This window comes from Bacillus rossius, chromosome 1 (genome assembly GCF_032445375.1).
Source record: "Bacillus rossius redtenbacheri isolate Brsri chromosome 1, Brsri_v3, whole genome shotgun sequence".
Classification (NCBI taxonomy): Eukaryota; Metazoa; Arthropoda; class Insecta; order Phasmatodea; family Bacillidae; genus Bacillus; species Bacillus rossius.
In genome coordinates, this window is record NC_086330.1 from 254,517,478 (window position 1) to 254,541,692 (window position 24,215).

At 40.4% G+C, this 24,215-nt stretch overlaps 1 protein-coding gene across 3 annotated transcripts in view; it reads left to right on the plus strand.

The window, feature by feature from the left end:
* The first annotated feature begins 22,624 nt into the window (after window positions 1-22,624).
* LOC134527484 (beta-1,4-glucuronyltransferase 1) overlaps window positions 22,625-24,215 on the plus strand; it is a 365,036-nt gene continuing 363,445 nt past the window's right edge. For 2 of the 3 annotated variants that reach the window (XM_063360193.1, XM_063360196.1), the window contains exon 1: window positions 22,643-22,773. The gene's annotated coding sequence lies outside the window, so the exon portion shown is untranslated. Of the gene's footprint in view, window positions 22,774-24,215 lie in introns of all 3 variants that reach the window. The other variant, XM_063360195.1, reaches the window with a different exon arrangement.

Sequence of the window (24,215 nt, forward strand, 5' to 3'; positions counted from 1 at the left end):
CTGGAAAATGTCATTTTTACACTATGGTTGCTTTTGCCAAGAGCTCTTCAATTGTAACTGCCTACTGGAATTCTCTCTCTTAGAGAAGTGTATATGTGTGTATTGTATCGTTACTTCAAAGCCATTCTTTCTTTTCCTCACCTGCTTTCTTATTTTTGAAGACGCATACCTGTGTGTGGTGTGTGTGTGTGTGTGTGTGTGAGAGTGTGTGTTATAAAAGTATGATGTATGATTGGCCTCTACAGACAATCCAAAATAAACACAGAAACAAGTATTAAAGCTAAAAAAGATGTTTAAACACACATTATTATTGATTTTCGTGTGTGGGTCGTGTGTGCATATGAAACTACAGTAGACGAGCCAAATTTAAGCCAAAATTAAAATAATCTAAATCAAAATAAAATTATTTGATTTCATGTTTCTAAGAACTGAAATATGGTGTGTGTCTTATTTCATAAGCAAAGCAAAAGCAATTACTTATTTAAAATAAAGAGGCTTGGCGGAAATAACTTTTAAAAAGTTACCAATATATCGACGGAGAAATGTTCATAAAAACGCGTATCAACACCATCAAGTAGAACTTTAGCAAAACCATCCTCCATTTAGTGTTGAAGTGATATAAACATATGTGCAGACAAGAAAAGTGTCATAAATCCTGGGGTCCCATTTCTCCGCAGCAAGGTACAATAACTCATAGCTGCATTGAATAATCTTAAATTCAACCGAAGGAATTGTAAAAAGAGAACTTGAGCAGGTGTTATAAACAAAGCCTAATGAAATGAAATACAAGTAAGGGGAACATTATCTTCTTTAATAAAACAGTGTTTAACCAGTATTGGTTTCAATTGAAGTAGAGATGTCATTGGCTTTAATAGCACACTTGCGAGTGTGCTTAGAAGCCACCCCTATGTTATGAAAATGTGAAGAGACCAGGTTAATGACTTACTCGTTGATGGTATTCCGCAGTATACTCACTTTGCTAGCAAATATTTTTAATTTTTACATTCGTGACAACGTAAAAACACTTGTTATTTTATCGATATTACTGAAAGGCAAGAGTATAACTTTCGTACATTAACAAAATAGGTCTTTTGTTGAGAAGAGGGGAGCCTGGTAGTCAAATGTTTCATAGTCATTGAAGATATGCTTCCTGCAGTGGCTATTTCCCAAACTAAGATCATAGCTAGAAACCCAACACACCTATCAGTCTAGTGAGATGACTATTTATTTTATTAAAAGGGCCAGGAAGAAGCTCTTGCGATGGATGAAGACGAAGAGTCCAGGGAAGACATCGCAGATGTACCTGTGAACACCTCCACTATGACTGTGGAGGATATTACCGCTGTGATGGGGGAATATTAGGCACTTGTTCCTCAATTATCGACTTTGGAGCTGTGTGATGCTTGTATAGTTGTGTGGACAGAGTAATTGATGGCTAGTATGTAAAGTACTGCGGGGCGGGGTGTTGTGAAGGGGGTCGGTAACGCCTTCTGAATGGTATTGTGTTAACAAGAGGGAGAAGATGGTGTGAAGGAGTGTGTGTTTTTTTTATTAAATAGTGTTAAATATTTTTTTGATATTTTATTTACTTCGACTTCTTGCCACGACTTAAAAAATAATAATATTTTCATTTGATATGAAGTGCATCTCGTAGTGGCAGTAGGTAATGGCTTTGCTCGTAGCGATAGTAGGTAATGGCTGAGGTGAGTGTTGTAACTGCATCATATACACTATAACGATCAGACATTAATTTGAAAGGTAAAATGTTATGTGTCGGATGTGGTCTCTCTCGTGAAGATAGGGGAACATCTAATACTGTACAAATGTGAATCGGTATTTTTGTGTGTAACATAATATTCACGTGAACGATTAAAGCTGCGTGTGTTTTTTCTTTCATTAAAAATTTTAGGGGGGGAGGGGTGGATATATACCCCAACATTTAAAATATCTGCTTCCGTGCAGCTCTTTAAACACGTGTACGCAAACATGAACTTGTTTAGGAATGTAATTATACGCAGACATTAAAAATTTCTGCTTCCATGCAGCTTTTTAAATACGAGTACGCAAACATGAGAAGAGAATATTACTTGTGAGTTAGGACTCTGAAAAATTTCTGGTCCGCTAAGATGGGTTAATAAATGTTTTCTTTAAATTATCATTACTTTAACTATCACATCCACAACGATAGTATTGATAACATATATTTTAGTTAAAACCTATAAATGATAAGACTTTAAGAAAAAAATGGTGATTACAACAACGAAATGACTGTGGTTTTTGTGGATTTTTGTGGATTTTTGTGGATTTTTGTCTATAAGGGTCATTATAATGCTGGTAGAGAATTGAAACTCGACCTTACATACACTTACATACTTTAGAAACATACACCCGATGACGACATCCATCAGATGAAATCTAGATGGCGGTCTCCACTAAATAAGATGGCTGCCTCCAGCAGACAACGATGGTATATATTTTTTTATTTTGATAATAAATTTATTTTAAAGAATGCGGTGTAACGAAAAATTGTAACAGGTATGAGTGGGGTGTTCGATGACGATGTCATTGTAACAGAGGGGTGGGGGTGCTAGATGTTGTATTTGTAATTTAGAGGAGTGGGGTGTTCGATGCGTAGGTTTTTAATTAAAATTTTATTTAATAATATTTTTTTTAATTTTATTTTAAAATTTTGATTATTTAATTTTTTTAAATTTTAAATTTTTTTTCCATTAAAATCGGATAATAAATAAAGATTTTCAAGATGGCGGACGAAACTCAAAATGGTGGAATGTTCTAGAAAACAAAATGGTGGATAAAACAAAATGGCCGCCTGGGTCAAAGGTCAAGGACTAATCCAAGATGGCCTCTGGAAGAGATGTAATCCAAGATGGCCGCCGGAAGTGACGTAATCCAAGATGGCCGCCGGAAGTGATGTAATACAAGATGGCCGCCGGAAGTGATGTAATCCAAGATGGCCGCCGTGGCTCCCCGGCTCCCCAGCCATGAGCCGGTGTCCCCATACCTACTATACTTACCTACTTACCAATAATGCTGAAAACAGGTTTTTTTTGCTAAAATTATTTTTGACTGATTATGTCATCTGCATTCTTAAGATTTTTTATGGGAGATGTTTTGGTAAAGTGCTGGTACATGTAATACCGTAACATTAGAGCAAATCTGATAGGAACTTGATTTATTATTTCTGAGAAATATTTTATTACTCCCCGAAATAAAACCAACAGACTTGTGAGAGATTTATGGTCTTAAATCGTAACCTGTCATATGTTGGTGTACTCTGAGGTGGTGATATTAAAAAATTAAAGAATGTTAATCAATTGACCACACTTCGGAGTATGCTGGTGCACTGGATGGGCTGTATCAGTAAGATTATGGATACTTGGTAAGCGGTTATTCGTCCAAGTTACTCACTCCTTCGTTGGTGATTACTAACATGAATTTTTACAACATAAAAAAAATATACTGGCCGGGGTCTTGATTTAAAATATTTTGTCGCTTATAATTATCAGAGTATTAAGTATAGTATTGGGTTAGAATCTGGTATCCTATACACTACACAATTTTTTTAATTGATGAATATTAAACATTCTTAGGTCGTTTTTCTGCTCTGGTTCCACGTTTTGCATTTACAACTGATTCCAGCAAGTACTTTACGTATGCTGGATTACGATTTCACTGGAGTTTTACGTGTAATGAGTTGTACGGCTAGCGGCGTGATGTATGCATGTCTCGAGCAAACATCTGACTGTCGCAGCATTCTGCAAGCTTGCAACTCCCGCGCGAGGTGTCAATGTTCATTTGCAGGTGACGGTAGGCGTGTCTCGATCGTGTAGTCTCTGCCTCTATCCTTCAGAATTTTTTTAAAAATTTTTTTTGAGGTAAACGTGCTTGAATTTATGTACTTTTGACTAGTCGTACGCGAATAAGTTTAAATTCGTATGTTTTGGAAGAAAGGTTTTACATGAGGTAAGAAAAATACATAGATGATGCAATGTCTGAGGTAGGTATCGAACTCATGGTTATTATCCTATGAGTGACTAGCACTTGTGGCGTGAACTATCTCCAATGACCAGCTTTTACTTTGTCCTAAATATTGTATACAATAAAAGAGTATTGTGCTCATGGAGCCATACTATAGGTATTAAGGATGATGCGGTTCCTAAGATTAAATGAATGGTACTTATTCGATTTTTTTTCTATATAATTCGATGATTTAATTGTGTTTGGGATGTTGGGTTGATGGATTAAATAATAATACTGAAAACACTAGCTTTTACAGAAAATGAGAATGAGAATTTGAAAACAACAGGTATAGAATAATCAAGATAATGGAATGTGGTAAATCTCTGTCGATACATATATGATAAAATTATTGATATTGATACAGCTCCTGGTATTATAGCTGGTAGCTACGGTGATGATGACTTTGCGTCTGCGATAGTGACACGGACGCGGAGACGTTAAGACTAATATTAACATATATGTAAAGAAGATGGAAGCCGTAGCACGCGAGGCCAATTGTTCATCGCGAGACAATCCAAATGATTGGAGAATAGACTAAAACTACTACTTGTTTCGCGAAATGCTGAAAATTTATACACCCTCAAAGAAACATGAACTAAGAAATGCAGGGTTTATAGAATAAAACCTACTTTTTTTTATCTGATGTATATTATTGGGAATAATTATACAATTTAATATGAGTTTTATTAAATATCATCCTTACATATGTACTTTCAAGCACTTGGCAACTACAGTTTACATAAAGTATTTAAATATTTACGTACCTGGTTCTTCGTTTACCATGAATATTTTGCATTTTTAAATTTGAGTTTGTTAATGAACAATGTTGAAACGATGCTTGTCATCAAATATTAACCCTACTTTTATTTGGACTATGCCCTCGAAACGTAAGACTGATGCAGTTGATGTCACGAATGTGATGGCAGATATTTTGAAACAAAAACGTAAGCCCTTATTATTGCAGACGGACAACGGGAAAGAATATTTTAATGTATCGTTAAAGGCATTGATAATAAAGTACAACATCAATCACTACTCTACGTGTAGCAGCGTAAAGGTATCGATTGCCGAACGTGCAATTCGTAATATCAAGAACAAACTGTATAGGAATTTTACAGCGAACGGGAATTACAAGTGGTTGAATATCTTGCCGAAATTTGTGAGCGAGTACAATTCTACAATGCATTCTACCGCAAAAATGAAGCCAAAGGACGCAACGGACAATCGTCTGCTTCGAACCGTGTACTCCAAAGTCAAGCGACTGGATCCTAGAAGGAAAAAGGAGAATGTGGGCGACGTTGAGCGCATATCAAGAAATCGAGGAAAATTTCATCGTCCCTACAAAGGAATTGGATTGGCGAATTGTTTCGGGTTTATAGAATAAACAATACGTACCCTCGAACGTATTTTCTGGTAGACTTTAATGGTAAAAAAAAATCTGAGGCGCGTTTTACCAAGAGGAAATACAAAAAAAAAACTAGGTTTCCAGATACTTTTCTTGTAGAAAAAGTGTTACGACGTAAGAAGAGAAAGGTGTTCATCCGTTGGCTCTTTCATGGACCTGAGTTTGATTCGTGGATTGATTAAATTATTTTGAAACATTATATTTTTTGTGTAAATAAAATTTATGTGAAATATTTTGTTAATATTTTTTGTAACTACAATTTGTGTGTAAATATAATTTATGTGTAAATGTAATATGAGTTTTTTAAATTGCTGTAAATTGTGTGCATACTCGGAGCGGTGTCCTCCGTGCAGTCCAACGCGTGGTGCGACCAACGGAGAAATGAAGGTAGATTCTTACCACCATGTGGTCCTGGAGGAGGCGGGGATATCGCTTCCGTCGGTGAGCGGACATTCGCTTGAAATTTCTCCCCCTTCACCCAGGTTCGCACAGTCTCGTGCCTCGTGGTCATTACCTGGCGGCGGCGTGATATACATACGTTTCCTCTCACGGAGGTTCATGTGAAGGCAAAATGTCAAACTTTGTGTGCGGTGTGTATGTGTATGTATGTGCTTGCTGTGTGTACTGTGAGTACATTCCGTTTCCTGTGTGTACTGTGTGTCCATTCCGTTCCCTGTGTGTACTGTGTGGTCATTCCTTTTCCTGTGTGTACTGTGTTTTTTTTCTATGGTTGATGTGTCCGATTCGTTTAATGTGCGTAGTAACATTTTTTAATTGCTGTAAATTGTGTGCATGGTCAGAGCGGTGTCCTCCGCGCAGTGTTTCTTGGCGCGTCCAACGGAGAAATGAAAGTAGATTACCCCCTCTATGCGGTCCTGGAGGAGTAGGCAGGGCTATCGCTTCCGTCGGTGAGCGGACATGCGCTTGCGAATTTCTCCTCCTTCCGCCTAAGACGCACACGCACGTGTTTCGTGGTCATCACCCGCCGGATGCGTGATATACATTCTTTTCCTCTCCTAGCACTGCCGAACTGTATTCACGTAGATGTTTGTATAAATGTCTGGTACCAGACGAATACAGAGGACGCATTTCAATGTAGAGGTGTAGTTCATTACGTATTGTTCAGCTTGTATATTTTCTTTATAATCTCACACTCAACAAATAAATTTTTATGTGTTTTAAAATCTAAAAAACGTAATTTTAAATCACTGATGATTATGATTAGTTGGTACACACTTGATTCACATAATAGTTTTGATATAGCTACGGAACAATAACTGTCGCAACAGGAGTGACAAAACTTGATCACTGTAAATATCACTCGCTATACTTGACGTCACGCAGATCACTGTTCTTCTTCTGAGAACTCTGGTATGGTGCGATGGCTATCCGTACACTTCGGCACGGGATGATGCGGTAGCGATGGCGACGGTGTAGACTTCGCAGAATTTGACAATCGACGTGATGCAATTGACGTTAGTGGCAACAATGGTCTCGTCAGGGTGGAAGATGACAAAGATGGTGATCCGTCACGAGATGTAGCCGTCTCTCGAGCAGCACCAGCAATGGTGGTGTGGGGCGATGACGACTCATGTCATGGTCAATGGTTCACGAACTGACGAGAGACCACCTCTCCAAACACTTGACCGGCAGACTCCAGGTCACGTTCGGGGGATCGACCCCATGGCCCGGGACCGGCAGTCGGTATTTATAGGCTAAAAGGTAGGATAGGGGGTAGAAGGGTCATAAATTTGCGGTAGGGGTAAGTGGTGGAGGTGGTTGTGGTGGGTTCATGGCAGGAAATAACAATTATATTTTTTTAGAGTGTGGTGGCGGATGTTTTTCGGAAAGGGGGATGGTGTGGAAAATTCCGAGAGACTAATAATTAGGGGGAGGAGAAAAATTCCAAGGAAAAAAATAGGGGTGAAGGGGGTAGGGGTGGGAATGACAGAAGTGTGAGGGAGGGAGGGAGGGAGGGAGGGCTAACAACAGTAGTAGAGATGGTGGTTATTACGGTAAAAAATTAAAAAAAATTAAAAATTTAAAAAAAAAGATGGAAAGGGGCGAGGGGGGGGGAGGTTGTAAGTTCATATATGTGCATGGTAAAAGTGGTGGGGGCCAGTCTGCCAGCACCCACCACGATGGAAGGATCGGTCGCCATTTTTATTTTTTTGCACTCGTCGGGTACGAACCGAGGACTCTGAGCTCTATGTCGTAAATGTATGTTTTTTCAAATATTTTTCATTACTATTTTATTAGTTAAATTTTTTATTTTGTTTTCCATTAATATCGGATAATAAATAAAGATTTCAAAGATTATGACCCTAACGGAAATTGCAACGGTGACGTAATGATTAAAATGGCTGCAATGACATCCTAATTTTCAAGGTCATGACCTCGGTGGCTTAGAGCGGCTATCTCTAAGGATTCTTAAGCCGTTTTTAGGATTTTGAGTTCTTCCTAAGGCAAAAAGTATTTTGAGGATTTTCGAAATCCTAATTTTTGAATTGTGGAATTTTTTGAGATCTTTTGTTGGGGATTTTTTTTTCCAAAAAAATTATAATTTTGGTGATTTTTGAGGATTTTTGGTAATTTTTGGAAAATTTTGGCAAATGTTGGCAAGTTTTGAAGGACAAATTCAAGGTCAAGGTCAAAGCTCAAGGTCACGGTCGCCCAAATTGGTCGCCGAGACGTCACAATCCAATATGGCGGTCGGCACCACAGGCACCACACCCTATACCCTGGCGCCGGACATACATTTACATACTACTATCAACAACCCCTCAAATGATTAAGCTAAAACACAAACCTGAAAATTCTTTTGGCCCTACATGCTTATCCAACAAATCTTATGAAGATTCGATCAATGATCCAAAAGTTATCATCGGACAAAGTCACAGCCATACATACAAACGCCGATTCGCTAAGTTTATTTGGTAAGCTCGCTTTGCTTGGTCGATAATCGAACTGCTTTAGAACGAACAATTTGTAAACCAAAATCAATCTGAATTACCAGAAAACAAAATGATTGTTATAATTAAAGCAATGCAGTCAAATAGAGAAAAAATATTTCAAACGACATATCTGAAGACATTAGCTCAAAATAAACACATTTTAAATTAAATTCATCCCTTTTAAACAACATAATAAGATTCCAGCTATTTGTAATAATAATTTCCTGCTTTGGATATAATTCTGCACAATATAAAAACGTCCATCTTAAAGGTTCAGCTAATAAAGTTTATCTGCTGAACCATGCCCTGCTTGTGAAGTCAAGTATTCAAACGTAAGTGTAGATTTATGCTTCGCCAGCAAAGACGGAAAAAACTTAATTTATTCCATATAAGAAAATATTACATTTCCTCGACGTTTGAAAAGTGTGGGCCAAGTGCCAAATATTTCTGTGCTCTAATATTTTTGTTAAACAAATGATGACAAAACTATTGGAAATGACTTTTTACATTATTATGAACTTTTACATATAGTTTTTAAAATTTTTGTTTTTTTGTCTGATCATTTGTCTGTTTTCTATATGTATGTTTGTCCGAGCATCAATAAACATATGAATACAAACAACCACAAGTTTTATATTTTGTGAAATTCAGTTCCTAAGAGGTGAAAAAGGGGTATGTATTTAATATAGTTATTATATATCCGAATTTAATTTAGCGTTACAAATGATACTGAATATCAATAATAAACATATGAAAACTACCAACCACAAATTTTATATTTTTCTAAATGTAATCTTTAAGAAGTGAAAAAGGGGTAAGTTTGTATTTAAAATATGAATTTTATCTCCGAATTTAATTAAGTTTTATAAATTATATTGTGTACCAATAAAAACATTCGAAAACCACCAACCAAAAATTTTATTTTGCTAAATTCAACCCCTAAGAGGTACAAAAAATTGTAATTATCTTTTTTAATTAATAATTATATAATCGAATTTAATAAAGTTAGTAAATGATATTGGTAACAATATTAAATATACAAAAGCTATCAATATTCTTTTTTTGTATTTTGAGAAATTCCATACAAAAGAGGTGAAAAAGGTGTAAATATTTTTTAGACGTTAATTATGCGTAATAAATTATATTTGGTACCTACCAATAATAAAAATACAAAAGCTATTAATAAGGAATATTATATTTTACGAAACTAAACACCTAAGTAGTGAAAAAGCGGCACGAGCAAAAAAAATGGAACTAATCACATACTTTTCTTTGAACAACATGATTTTAGCAATAAGCCTACTTGAAACTGCGCGAGCGAAGCCGCGGGTAATTAGTTAGTAATAGTTGGAGACTGAATTTTGTCGGCGTGGCTGAATCATAAGATACGAGTTTCGAAATATCTCGTCGGGATCAAAACCACCACAGCCAAAATAGCACACAAGCAACGTTAGTGATTATGTGCTCCTGTTTTAAGTATAAAATAAATTTTAAAATGTGAAAAATTTAAAACATCAAAACTCAAGACCTCAAATATCCCAAGCCCGAAGCGGGTAGCTTGTTCCGTGGTCTATTTTCTCCAGGGCCAGTCATGAAACTAGCAAACGTAGCTTCTAAGACAAAAAAAAAATGGAATTATGAATGGATTATTACTTTCCTTGCTACCTGAAAAACGCCTCCACCAGCATGACGAGGCGATTACAATTTTTATTTTTTTTTATTTTTCCTAACCTAAATTAAAACTAAATGTGTTTGGGAGGGGTCTGGATTAGGGACAGACTCTAAGTGCGTCTCAGGCCGAAGCCTATACGCTCTAATCATGCAGGGGTAGCCATGCGGGAGAGGGTGCATGCATCGTGTGCTAGGAGGGGGATTGGCCAGCCATGGCAGCGATTGGCGCCATGACTAACTCCCCTCACTGACTATTCTAGGCTAAAACTAGATAAGTTGGGCCCAGGTAAAACCTGCATAGACACAGGGAAAACCCTGGGCACTTACATGCGGGATGCAAAATTTCATGCATTAATTACATGCGGGTTGGCTACGGGAATAAAAGGATGGCTCAGGAAGAAGAGTTGGAAGAGTAGAAAATATCTACTAAGCAAGGGCGGGCACTTGAACATTTTTGTCCGCATTTGGGGGTTTGGGCATGACTGGTTTTTAGGGGGCGACTTTCGTCGTTTCCCGCCAGGCTGCCAGCCAGCCAGGTGAGCTGAAAGAAAAGAAAAGGTACATCTTACAACTATAAGTTATATGGCCGCAGCACCCAAGTTGCCCCAGTTACCACAGCCATGTATGCCCGACACATTGTGCTGCCAGCCTGGGCATGTCACTCATTGGCTAGTCCAATGTTGATTATTTGCACCGCAGGACGTGGTCAGGCACATGGTCGGACACCTATTCATCGATAGTGAGTCTGCTCACTTAATAATTGAGAAATAAACATTCCTATAATAATGGGGAATTTGCGTGTTGGTGTATTTATTAGAGCCCCGCTGGGCCAAAAATTAATTAGAGCCCCGCTGGGCCAAAAATTCATTAGAGCCCCGCTGGGCCAAATCGCTGGTGTGTCTGGGTGGTGCGGGAGGATTTAATTCTGTCACAATGTGCTGCCAGCCTGAGCATGTCAATCATTGGCTAGTCCAATGTTGCGTATTTGCACTGCAGGACGTGGTCAGGCACATGTTCAGAATTCTATTACTTAATGCTAATATTAGGACTTAAAGTTATGTCTTAAAAAATAAAATACTTAATACTATGTCTGGAGCTGCCAGAAATACGAGTGTAAAAACTGCGCGATTCTTAAGCAGAATTTTCTCGCCAGTCCGCAACCGCACTGCCGGGGTCGGGCCTCGGCCGAGCGCAGGTGCGCTGTGATTGGCCGGAGCTTCCAGCCAATCACGGGCCACTACGGTGGATTTCGGGCGTTTGTATTTTTGTGTTTCGTCGGGATCATAATTTCCGAGTGAGGAAATATGCGGATTTAAACTATTTACGCATTTATCGTAAAAAGTTTGTGTTGTACGAGTGTAAAATTCTTGCAAAGTCTCCGACTCGGTTTCACGATGCAATGCTTCTACAGGGCAGTATCGTGGGGCGTCTGTGGCGATTCGAATGCACCTATTCTGAATCCGCTGCAGTTTTATTAGGTGTGTGGGGGCAGCTGTTGCCCAGACTGGGGCTGCATACGTAATTATTGGGCGTATTAGAGCATTGTACAGCAGTAGGCCGGTTTTAACCTTGCTGCCGCATCGTCTACTCATTACTGGGTAGAGTGCACTGATCCTAGCCTGCGCTTGCGCTCGCCTAGTGTCAATGTGATTGCGCCAGAGTAGTTTCCTATCCGTGTGAACACCTAGATATTTCACTACATCCTTATGCGGTATTTGTTCGTCAAACAAACGTATTTGCGGCCTGTGTTCTACAGGCGGGAGATTTTTACGAGTAAATACAATAATCTCTGATTTCGTTGTATTTACTTTTATACGCCAAGTCGTGCACCATTGTTCGAACTCAGTGAGCGCGACTTGCAGTCTGTTGGTAGCTAGCCGGAGGTTGTGGGACCTGCTATACAGCACTGTGTCATCTGCATAACAGCCCAGCTTTACTAGTCGGTGTGCGGGGCGTGGCATGTCACTGACATATATATTAAAGAGTACAGGGCCTAAGATGCTTCCCTGCGGTACACCTGCTCTTATTTGTTTTATGTCTGATAGAGCTCCTTCAGTAGATACTCTAAAGGTTCTGTCTGCTAAATAGGACGCGACTAGTTTAATATAACAGTCTGGAAATCCTGTTTGGTAGGGTTTGTAGATTAGCCCCGCATGGAATACTCTGTCGAAGGCTTTCTCTACATCTATAAACGTAGCGACTACGTAATCCTGTACGTTAAATGCGCTTGTGATTTCTTCAGTCAGGCGCACGAGCTGATGCACTGTCGAGTGTGTACTGCGAAAGCCGAACTGTTCATTCGGCAGTATGTTATTCTCGTGAATGTGGACATTAAGTCTGTGTAGTATAATACTCTCCACGACTTTAGACACAGTACTTAGCATACTGATAGGTCTGTAATTCTGTGGCAGTGTTTTATTTTTACCTGGCTTGTGGAAGACTATAACTCTAGCTTCTTTCCACTGTGAGGGAAAAATATTTAACCGAAAAATTGCATTTATGCACTCGGCTAGATATTCGAGTGTTTCGTTCGGGAGTTGTTTGAGAACAACAGCCTGTATGCCGTCATTCCCGGGAGCTTTTCGCGGCTTCATTTTTTTTATCGCGCACTTTATTTCTTGCGCCTGTGTAAGTAATGGCTCAGAGGTTGTGGGCAGTCGCAATTTAACACGGAGTTCGCGGTAAATATGCTCCGTGAATATCATATCGCAGGGCTGCATGTTGGGCTGGAATGCTGCTTCTAGTGTGTCGGCGAAAGCTTGTGCCTTATCACGGGGCTGAAAAACTACGCCATTGTTTGTTTCAAGGGGCGGGATTTTGTCCGATTTATTTAAAATCCGCTTCGTCATTGTCCAGGCACTTCCGTCCTGGGTGTCGAGTCGCGCGATTTTAGTTTCCCACTGGCTGCCTCGCCAGAGTGAGATTTCGTCTGAAATGATTGTTTGTAGTTCGTTTATTCGGTGTTTCGTTTCTTGAGTACGACGCCGTGTGTATTCACGCCGCAGTCGATTTTTTTGTGAAATCAAGCTGCGGATGTATTCTGGCAGCTCGTCGTGTGCTAACCTAACCTCCTTTTCTGGGATGCACTGGCTAATACCATCCTGGATTTTTTCTGTTAGTTCTAATATCGCGGAATTTAAATTATCGCTGTTTTCAATGGTTATTTCGGCCGCGTCGGGGAGATTTATTGTTAAGTAGTTTTTAAATTGTTGCCAGTCCGCGTTTTTATAGTCCCTGATTTTTCGTGGCTGGTTGGAGTCTATATTTGCATCATCGAATATTAAATGAACAGGGAAATGATCCGATGACATGTCGTGTACAACCTCGATTTCGAATCCCGTGTTGACACGTTTGTTCAGGGCGATATCTAAAATATCAGGCATCTCATTCAGTCGACCAGAGTCATGTGTGGGCTCTGAGGGAGCATGTACAGTGTAGTTTTTGTTGAGTTGGTGAGTGTAGAGTAGTCTGCCGTTCGCTGTAGCGCGCCTGCAGTTCCACTCTATGTGTTTGGCATTTATATCGCCTACAGCAAGGAAGCTCGGGGCCGCTCCATATAAAGTATCCAGATCTGCCTCGCTGAGGGACCTGCCTGGTGGGGCGTACATTGCAATTAATTTAATTTGTTGCCGATTTATGTTTAAATTAATTCCTATAGCCTCCAGTTGTTGGAAATCAGGGAGCTGGCAGGCAGTGTGTTGTACACTAGTGTGTACAGCAAGGGCTACTCCGCCGCCTCGTGCGTCTCGGTCGCGCCTATGTATGACATAATTTAATATTGTCAACCTGTATGTCGGTTTTAAATGGGTTTCATTGATCGCAGCTATTTTTATTTTATGTTTATCCAGGTGGTTAATAAGTTCCGGTAATTTATTTTTAAGGCCGCGTGCATTCCAGAATAGGAGGGAATGTAACTTATGTCTAGTGGCCGGGGTTGTGTTGCAACTCGGGGCCGAGTTAAGGCTGGTCATTTATGACGCCAGCAAGCGCACATACGCAATCCATGGTGGCTCGTATTTTGTCGGCCATGGATTTGGATGTGTCCAGCCAGATGACCAGAAGCTGGCACAAAGGGCCGATGGCGCTCTGCAGTCGGGCGTCTCCACGAATGGCTTCGTGGGAGTAGATGACCGCCTGGATGTCCGCGAGCTGCGGCGCCGGTGCGCTGGTGGGGGGTGTCGGCTGGGCAGTTGGCAGCTCTGGCGCTGCGTCAACAGCCATGGCAGCCTCAGGTGCGGCCTGCGGCTGTGCGGGAGCTGGCGTCCTCTTCGCCGGTGATGGAGCTGGCTTGGTGGCTGCCAGCTTGTCCTGGGCAGGCTGTCGGGGCCTGTCCTGGGCGGGGCGCGGGGGCTTTCCTTGGCCATTTTTGTGGCCCGTGGGGTTCTTCTTGAACCCCTTCTTCCTCTGCCACGGGTTGTTGGCAAGCACTGGGTAGTCCAGCTCATTGTGGCTGGGCTCCCAGTGCTGCTGCAGGGGCGCAAACCGGCTCCCACTGGCCTGCGCCAGATAGTCGCCGAAGCACGGCGGCGGTGGGCCCCAGGGGTTGTGTCGTGGGGGGGGGGGGCGTGGTGCCCCTGTGGTGCCCGCTGTTGAGGTGGCTGGGGCTGGTCCAGGTCGCGCATGTTGTCGCGCATGTCGCGGCGGGACTGCTGCTCCCGCTTCTTACGCTCTTGGGGGGGGAAGGTGCCTCCGCGTCTCCTTCTTGTAGGCACTGCACCCTTTGAAGTTGGCGCAGTGCTGCTCGGTACAGTGGGCACACTTCTTGTGCTCTTGTTTACCCCCGTTCGGGCAGTCAGTGGCGCTGTGCTGGCCGCTGCACCATCGGCAGACTGGTGCCGCACTGCAGCCCTTGCCAACGTGATTAAAACGCTGGCAGTTGCTGCACTGCGCCGGGCCCTTCGGACGTCGGTAGTCGTCTACGCGAATCCGCATTCCTGCGAACTCGCGCAGAGCCTGTATGCGAGCCGTGTCGCACGATTGCGGGACCTCGATGACGAGGGCGTCGCACTTTTCCCGCCGCTGCCTGTTTTCCAGGAACCAGTGGTTCTGGACAGGCAGGTTTAGTGCGGCGAACTCCTCCTGCAGGAAGTCCGTCGGCGTGTGTCGGTGGACGCCGCGCAGCACGAATTTCTTCGGCACTTCGTGCTGTTGCAAGAGCACCGAATGCTGTGCCCCAATGGCCTGAAGGCCTTAATCGCGCGTGCGTAGTCCGCGATGGAGGCGGTGTGCACCATGAGTTCGTCTTTGCCGCGGTTGGTACATGTAAAACGCTCGGTGAGAGCGTTTTTCAGCGCATGGAATACACGCGGGTATTGGTGCCCCTGGTCAAGAAACACGAAGAGTGGCTTGACGCGAGGAGCCTTGGTCGCTGCCGCAGGCGGCTGTTGAGTGAGGGGGGGGGGGGGCCGCCTGCTGGTCGGAGGTAGAGGCCGCCATCTCATGGTGCGACCTCTTTGCCTTCTTAGTGGCGACTGTCTGCCAGTCACCGTCATTCATTCCCTCCTGAGGGGAGGACGTCATTTCGTCTATTTCCGTCGTCATTATGAAGTCCGTGCCTCACACCCTAGCGCACCCACTGACCGTCCCCCTGGGCTAAGTTAGCCGGGTTCAGGCTAGGCTGTAGGGGATCTAACTCCCCGGGTGTCACAGGGCTCGTTGGTCGTCAGTAATAAAATACCTTTACCTGCTTACCGTAGCTCAGATTACCTGCCTGCGCACACTGAGTGCACAGGCTACCTTTCAAGAACCGCTGGGTAGTACTGAAAGTGCTACACACAGCTTAGATGCAAAGTTCTCGACTCCTCCTCCTCCTGACTTCCTGCCTCAAAAAATCCCTCGACTCTCAGGCGATTACAATGCTATTTCGTGTCGGGCAGCCCTACTAGCTTTCTAAAGGGCAATGGAAAGTCCCAATGACGGTGACTTCTATAAAATATTTATATTCAATGTTACACAGCACAAAAATTGAAAATTTAACCAAGAAAATTGGCACAATAAGCTGTTTATTATTAGTAGTATGTAATAGTATTTCCTGGGACAGGGTTCAGGTTGTGGTGTGGGGCGGCTTCTGCTGCCTTGGAATCTACATCTCCGATGACGTCACGGCGGCCATCTTGGATGACTATGACCTTGACCTTGACCTTCAAAATTAGCCGAAATTACCCAATGCTAAAATTGCTAGAACTCTATCCTTGTTCTACAAATTAGAAGTTCACAAGCTGGCAGAATTTTTTGTAATCTTTTAATAATTTTTTTATTTTTTTATTTTTTTATTATTATTTAATTTTTTTACCTTTTTTTGTAATTTTTCTGATATCAAATGAAAATGTCTGATGGTTTTCTCTGTGTGCTCCTGATTATTCTTGTCAATATTTTGATGGTTTTCTCAGTGTGCACCTGATTATTCCCGTGGTTTCACCAAGTGCTTCTGGTTATTTCTGAGAAACCGATCTCTGCATGAAGGATTGTTTACCTAATGAGACATGACATTTTATTTGGAGTTACATTAAATTAGTGAATTTCTGCTACTAAAGCAGCACTTGCAATATATATACCAGGTGGAATTTAAAAAATAAACACCCATTATTCAGTCAAATAATAAGCTCTGAGACATCTGAGAAACACTAACAGGAAGGACGAACTTCCTTGTACTTGGTGTCTAGCGAAACCATCCTTCTTTTGCGATCTTTAGTGAGCATCCCGCATCCCACTTAAGAGAACTAAATATTAACCTTCAAGCAACACGTAGCGTCATCTGTTGACAAGAATTGGGACTACTTACAACAAGTTTCTTTGCATGTGATAAATTAACTCTCGCAGCTGAATGGAGTCCAAGACAGTTAGAGCCAAGTAGTCTCGTAGCCACGTTACCCTGTGTTCTGGAAGCTTCGTAGTCCTGTAACCTCGCAATCACATAATTTGAGTTCTGGAAGCTTCGTAGTCCTGTAGCCTCGCAATCACGTAACCTTGTGTTCTGGAAGCTTCGTAGTTCTGTAGCCTCGCAGTCTCGTAACCTTGTGTTCTGGAGGCTTTGCAGTACTGTAGCCTCGCAGTCTCGTAATCTTGTAGATTCGTAGTCGCGTAGTATCGTAACCTCATGGCTCTTAGTCGTATAGTCATGAATCCTTGGAACCTCGTAGACTTGTAGCTACGTAACCAAGTAGCCTTGTAAACTTATAACATAGTGCTGTTGGAGCAGTTGGAGCCATGTATCTTCGAAGCCTCGTAGCCTTGTAGCCTAATAGTGTTAGGCCTAAGACTATTTGGAGGCCAATACTTTTGAAGTCACTGATTGTTGGAGCCAAAACACTGTTGGAATCAATGACTGACGAAGGCATTGTATCCTAACGTAAAATTAACGAAGGAAACCTACTGAGTTAAATGTTCGTGAAAATGTACATCCTTTTCATTAGATGTGCTTCCTTTTTGTTCAATGTGCTTCCAAATGTACTTCCTTTTTGTGAATGTGCTTCCAAATGTGCTTCTTTTTCGATGATTGTGCTTCTAAATGTGCTTCGTTTTTGTGATTGTGCTTCCGAATGTGCTTCCTTTTTGTGATTGTGCTTCCAAATGTGCTTCATTTTCGATGACTGTGCTTCCAAATGTGCTTTCCTTTCGATTATTGTGCTTCCAAATGTGCTTCCTTTTCGATGACTGTGCTTCCAAATGTGATTCCCTTTCGATGATTGTGCTTCCAAATGTGCTCCCTTTTCGATGACTGTGCTTCCAAATGTGCTTCTTTTTTGTGATTGTGCTTCCACTTGCGCTTCCTTTTTGTGATTGTGCTACCGAATGTGCTTCCTTTTTGTGATTGTGATTCCAAATGTGCTTACTTTTTGTGATTGTACTTCCAAAAGTGCTTCCTTTTTGTGATTGTGCTTCCTTTTTGTGATTGTACTTCCTATTTGTTGAATGTGATTACGGTTGTGCTTCCCTTTTTGTTGAATGTGCTTCATTTTCGATGATGTTTTGACTCGTCTTTTATAGTAAATGGATCTTGATTTGACTAGTATATTGTTCCTTCGGTTGCGGGTATATAAGCGAGTCCTAGACAGCAGGCCACTCAATTTGTTACTGTCGTCGACAGTGTAAGGTTCACCTAGTTTGTTTCATCTGGTGCATAAGTCGCGTAATTACCTGTTCTTGAGTACTCGATTGTATCCTTACAGTCTTTAACGTGGAACTCAATGGAGGTTTTACCATCATCTACGAGAACCCTGACGTCTGCGACGACTAAGATGGAGCAGATCCCGTTGGCAACGACGAAGCCAACACTGGAGGCGACTTCAACAGTCGTGGTACCATCGACAAAAGAGAGCTTAATGACTTCAGTACTGGTTTCACAGGAAACCTTGACGAACGCTGTTTCGCGCTCGATAGAGACTTAAATGGATGGTGAATCGTCAAAATCTAACGAACATCGATGCAGTTACTGCGACAAGATTCTCAAACAACAGCAATGTTCGACGGCACGAGAAGAGAGAATGTGCTAAGAACCTATATCGAAAAATGTTTGACTGTAAAAGGTGTCGCAAGAAATTTACAAGAAATGCTAATTTGCAGCAACACTTGGAGACATGCAAAGGACCAGTTGCGCGGCAGAAAGTAAAGGTTTCGGTACAACAGCGAATGATTGATGTGCATAAGAGTATGCATGGAAATGGTACCTACAACTGCAGTAACATCAACATCTGGTTCGGGTTCTTCTTCATCAACTAGGCATCCCTGTGGCTACTGCGATATGACGTTTGCATTTGCACATTATGTCCGGAGACATGAGAGGAGTCAATGTACGAAGAATCCTTCTCACATGAAGTTTCGCTGTGATGAGTGCCATGAATGGTTTACTCGAATTGATCATTTGCGTCGACATGCGAAAAACTGTAAAGGTGAAAGCCGCGTGCCTACTGTTGAACTACCTGTAGAAATTTCGACTCCTCGGTTTAGATGAGAGACTCGTGAGCGTAGAAGCAAAAAGACAGATGTGCAGCAACCGATTGCTTTGACGTCTGGACATGAAACTAAACCCAAGACTGTGTTCGGTACATTACAGGCGAATGATAATGGCTTCTACTTGGCGCAGTCTGCATTTCGTGGAACATTGAAAGACTACTATTATGTAAATACGTTTAGTGAGCCAAAGTACATTTGTACTTTTTGATGATATCAGGCAGAACATATTCAATCAGCTTACTGATGACGTAGCAACAAACGGTCCATTAAAATATAACTTGTGGTTAGAGTGCATACATGGAAAGCCATATTCGTTCGATGACAAAGTAAAGAAATATGCATTCAAGACATCGGCTGCACTAATTTACAGTTCTGACGATGTGAAGCAAACTGTTAAACATGGTATCCAGAAACTCTGTCAAGAAGAGGAGGACTATGTCAGTAAAGGTTCTGGCTGGTTTCTGTCTAGTATAAACCAGTTGGAGCTAAGAATGAGCCATTTCACGCCTATGCAGGCCTAAATGTTTATAAGATTGCTGGCTTTCGCAAGTTTTCCTGTAGTAGAATAGGAATTATTTAATAAATATTATGTTTATAAAAGAACTTGTGGTGTTTTATTTCTCGAACCTTTCACTTGTGTGGTATTTTTACATTAAATTAATTGTTTTAATCGTCCAGGGATTGAACCAAGGACAGGAACTAAACGAATCAATCAGTAAATTTATAAAAAAATGATTTAATACATTTTGGAATTTTTCCCGAATTTCTAGCTAAATAACAACGCAATTTCAAGATGGTTGGCAAAACACAATGTGGTGGTTGCGTCAGTAATAATAAATGATTACTGCACTCTAGCGCGTAAAATTTAATCTAATATGATGGTAACGCACTCTAGTAAACGAAGACAAGATGGTGGCCTTCATGGTGGACGTGACGTCATACGAGCTGATGAAATATACCTTTGTATTGGTGGTGGGAGGTCAGTTGGCAGTTGGCTTCCATGGAAGAAGGATCTATAGTCACTTTTTTATTTTTGATCTTACCAGGTTAGAACCAAAGGTTTGAGGGCGTAAGTGCGTTTTTATATATAATTTTATTAAAATGTGATTAATAATATTTTATTATAATTTTTGAATTTTTTTCCAAAATTCTACCATAAAAATTACTGTTTTCCAATATGGTGGCCGTAACGAAAAGTGCAACGGTGTTTCTAATTTTTTTATTTAAATTTAATTAATAAATATTTTTTTATAATTTTTAAAAAATTTCCCTATTTTCTAGCATAAAAATATCTGTTTTTCAAGATGGCGGACATGACTTCATACTAGCTGGATATATATATATATATATATATATATATATATATATATATGCATTGGTCAAAGTGGTGGGAGGTCAGTCTGCCAGCTGCTTCCGTGGAGGATCTATCACCATTTTTTTTGCCCTCACCGGGTTTGAACCGAGGACTCTGAGCTCCATGTCGTAGGTGTATGTTTTTTAAAATATTTTTATTAATTTTTTATTAATTTAATTTTTTATGGTTTTTTAAAATAAATCATTGAAATTCGACGATAAATAAAGATTTTAAAGATAGTGGCCGTAACAGAATTTGCATCGGTGAAGTCATAATACAAAACAACGGTTTTAATTATTTCGTATTAAAAGTTTTATAATTTTTTTTATAAATTTTAAATAAATTTCAATAAAATCGGATAATAATTAAAGATTTTCAAGATGGTGGCCATAACGAAAATTCCAACGGTGACGTCATATTTCATGAGGACATATTCCATGATGACGTCAAAGGCTTATCGGAGGCTGTAGACATGGATGCTTAAGCCTCTAGCTATATGGACATTTCTAGCCACTGGTATTTTTAAAGAACTAAAAACGGTAAATTTTCCCTCGAAACGGGAATTTTTCCCTCGAAAAGAGAAATGTTTTAATGTTTCCAAACACGAAGAAGAAAGCTAACACCTGTGAAATTGGCTTCGAGAATGTTTTTACTGCGAACTGGATTCCCGAAATTTTCGATGTGGCCCACATTCGTGAATCGGAGCCCAGGACCTACATACTCGAAGATTTGGACCACATGCATATTCAAGCATACGATGTAGGTATCCTAACATGTATTTGGTGGATAAGATTCTCAAACGGAAAAATATATGATCCTATGTCAAAAATTTGGCTTACCATCTCGTTTTAATTCAAGTGAAGCAGATATGAAAACTAAGAAATGCTATTGGACAATACTTATTTGTTGGTTTGTACCTGTATTAGAGTAGTATTTATTTAATACGTTTTTACAAAGTGCTGTGTTGTTTTATTTCTTGTACCTTAAATAGTATAAGCCAAAATTCAGAATGTAAAACGATATTTAATTAAATAAATGGTAATAAGTAATTTGCAAACGAAAATTACTCTTTGCAATAACCAACGATTAAACTGACGCCAATCGATCAAATAAATTTATATATTGTAAGGTTAATGTTTTAATTTTTATAAATTTACATATTTTTTTGTTGGATTGTTGCGTATTTTCAATATGGCAGCCAAGATGGCCGACAAAATAATGGTCGCTACAATAGCTATCAATCTGGAGATTGACAAATGAATCACGATGACGATCTACTCACGCACACTCTAGCAGACGAAAAAAGAATTCACGATGGTGGCCAATATAGTTCTTATTCTTATGATGTCACAGAGGTGGGGAAAATATATGACATTGTATAGTGATTGGGCCAGTCACGTGGTAAGTATTGCAGAGGTAACATGTGAACATTTTTTATGAAAGCATCTATCGCAAATCGAACCTAGTACCTTCGAAATTTGTGACGTAAGTTGTTTTTAAATTTAAATATATAATTTTTATTTTTTATTAAATTGCATTTTCCAATTTTGAACCGGGGACCTGAAATAGTATACAATATATATTTTACTACAATATTTCCAAAGCAAATTTTAGTAATGCATGTTTTTTTTATTTGTTCATTCATAATCGATGTGTCGAATTCCACCCGTGGCATCAAGTTTCACTTTTGCCAAATTTCAGGGTCAGAGTTCAAGGTCAATGTAAAGGTCACCATATTTTAAGATAGCGAACCCCTGGCTCCGGCCATGGACCCCATACACGATCCACAGCCTGCATCCTGTCTGAACCGTCTTTAATAACCTACTGATCAGCTCTTACTCGCCGTTGAAAAAAAAGCGTAGTCACGGGCGTGGGTCAGCTGGCGCTAATAATAGGCGTCGACCTTGCGAAGGGTCACTGGGAGCTCGCAGGTTCCGCGTCGGGCGACGTCACCCGCTATGACCTCTGCCGGTCGCGGGCGCCTTCCCCGCCGATTGCCACTCGGCGAGGGATTCTCTCTCTCTCTCTCTCTCTCTTTCTCCAGACCTTTACACGGCTAACGAGCCGCGGTGTGTGAGTCACGTACGGCTGGTTCTGACCACCGGGAATGTCGGAGAGGAAAAGGAAGAGAGAGACAGATGTTGCTGCGCTGCGGGGTGGCTGCGGAAAGCAGCATGATGGGAGGGGGGGGGGAGACACTAGTTCCCGTGGCCGCCGTCGCTGAGGGGGAGCGCAGCGCTCGCGGCGGTCAGTCTGTAAGCGGAGAGCGAGGCTGTGCCAGGTGACAGTCGTGTTCAGACCTGAGCATAGCGCTCAGCTCGCTTGGTGCGGTGTGTTGTGTGCTCGCGTGTGCCGTGTGTGTGTGCGTGTGTGCGACCCGGCTGTGGACATCCCTGGTGAGTTTCCCCGCCTGCATTCTTGATTCTCGTCCTCTGGCTGTGGCTGCACGGGTCTGATCGTGCGTGTAGTCGAATCGACTGCACCGCCTTTCACATTCACGGCCGTGAAACAGTCAATACTGGACTGTCATTTATTTCTTGTGTCGATTTTAATACCTATAGCAGGTATATTTTCTTGTTACAAACCATCTTTACCCTACAAATTTTGAGTACTTCATCATCCACTGCACAGTGAAGGTAACGTAAATTCAGTAATATGGTTTTAAGAAATTATTTATTTGGATTTTAATAATTTTTCACTGTATTCACTCGTTTTAAATTCGGTAAATTCTCTAGTAGCCTAAAAATCTATGATGTTACCACCGGATTAATGTATACTGGATTATGCCATTATGATCAAGGAATAAACTTAAATATGTGGTACGGAACACTAACCTTTTAATAATTTATAGTTTTTAAATTTATATATTTATTGGTTTCTTTAAATAATATGGGTTGTCAGAACTGATACTTCGCCCTTTTAACAGGTTAAGCATGATCTACTGTAGTTAAGACATTCAAATATACATCATAAAAAAAATTGAATATTTACTGCGTCTTTTAATTCTTGTAAAAGGAGTCGTGGTGGATAATAAAATTTGCAATATCACTCCTATTAACACCTCATCTTTAAAAAAATCATCCATCTAACTTTCACTAGCAATAAAATACGCAGTGAATTTAGAATTATTTATGTTGTCTATTTGACTGTCTTAAATGCAATGGATCATGCTTGAACTATTCAAGTTCCAAGAACCGTATCAGTTCTGACAACCCATATAAACTACAAACGCTAATTAAATTGACAAATTGAAAATAAATAAATAATGGAAATATTTAAAATCTTGCTCTTAAGCCGTCTAATAAACACACAAAATCAAATAACGACGAAACAAAATAAAAACTAATAAACCTTTTTAAAATTAATATCGATTTTATTCTGTTATTATTTTAATGTTATGTATAACTATTTGTTAACAGTTTTTAAGTAGGCTTTCAGCAACTTTTTTTCATTAAATGACTTGATTAATAATCACGTGTTATCTATTTAGAATCTTCAGTATGAATGACGGTTGCAGTGTCAAATTGTTAACAAATCCACTTGATGAATAATCCTTCACAGTGAGGGGAAAAAAACACTTTCGATGCCCAATCTGATAAAATGAAAAATATTTAATTCTAGATGTTGATAAAAATTATTTCTTTAATTTAACCCTCTATTCCAATCATTATGCTTTCAACATTTACTGTGAATTTTTAAAAATGATTTACCAAACTGTAATTTTTATGTGGTTATAAATACTTATGTATAAATTTTATCACCAAGGCCCTGGTAAATGCAGCTAGTCTTGAGAGAATTGACTTGAAGGGAATCATATTTTTGTATTATTTTTGTCTTA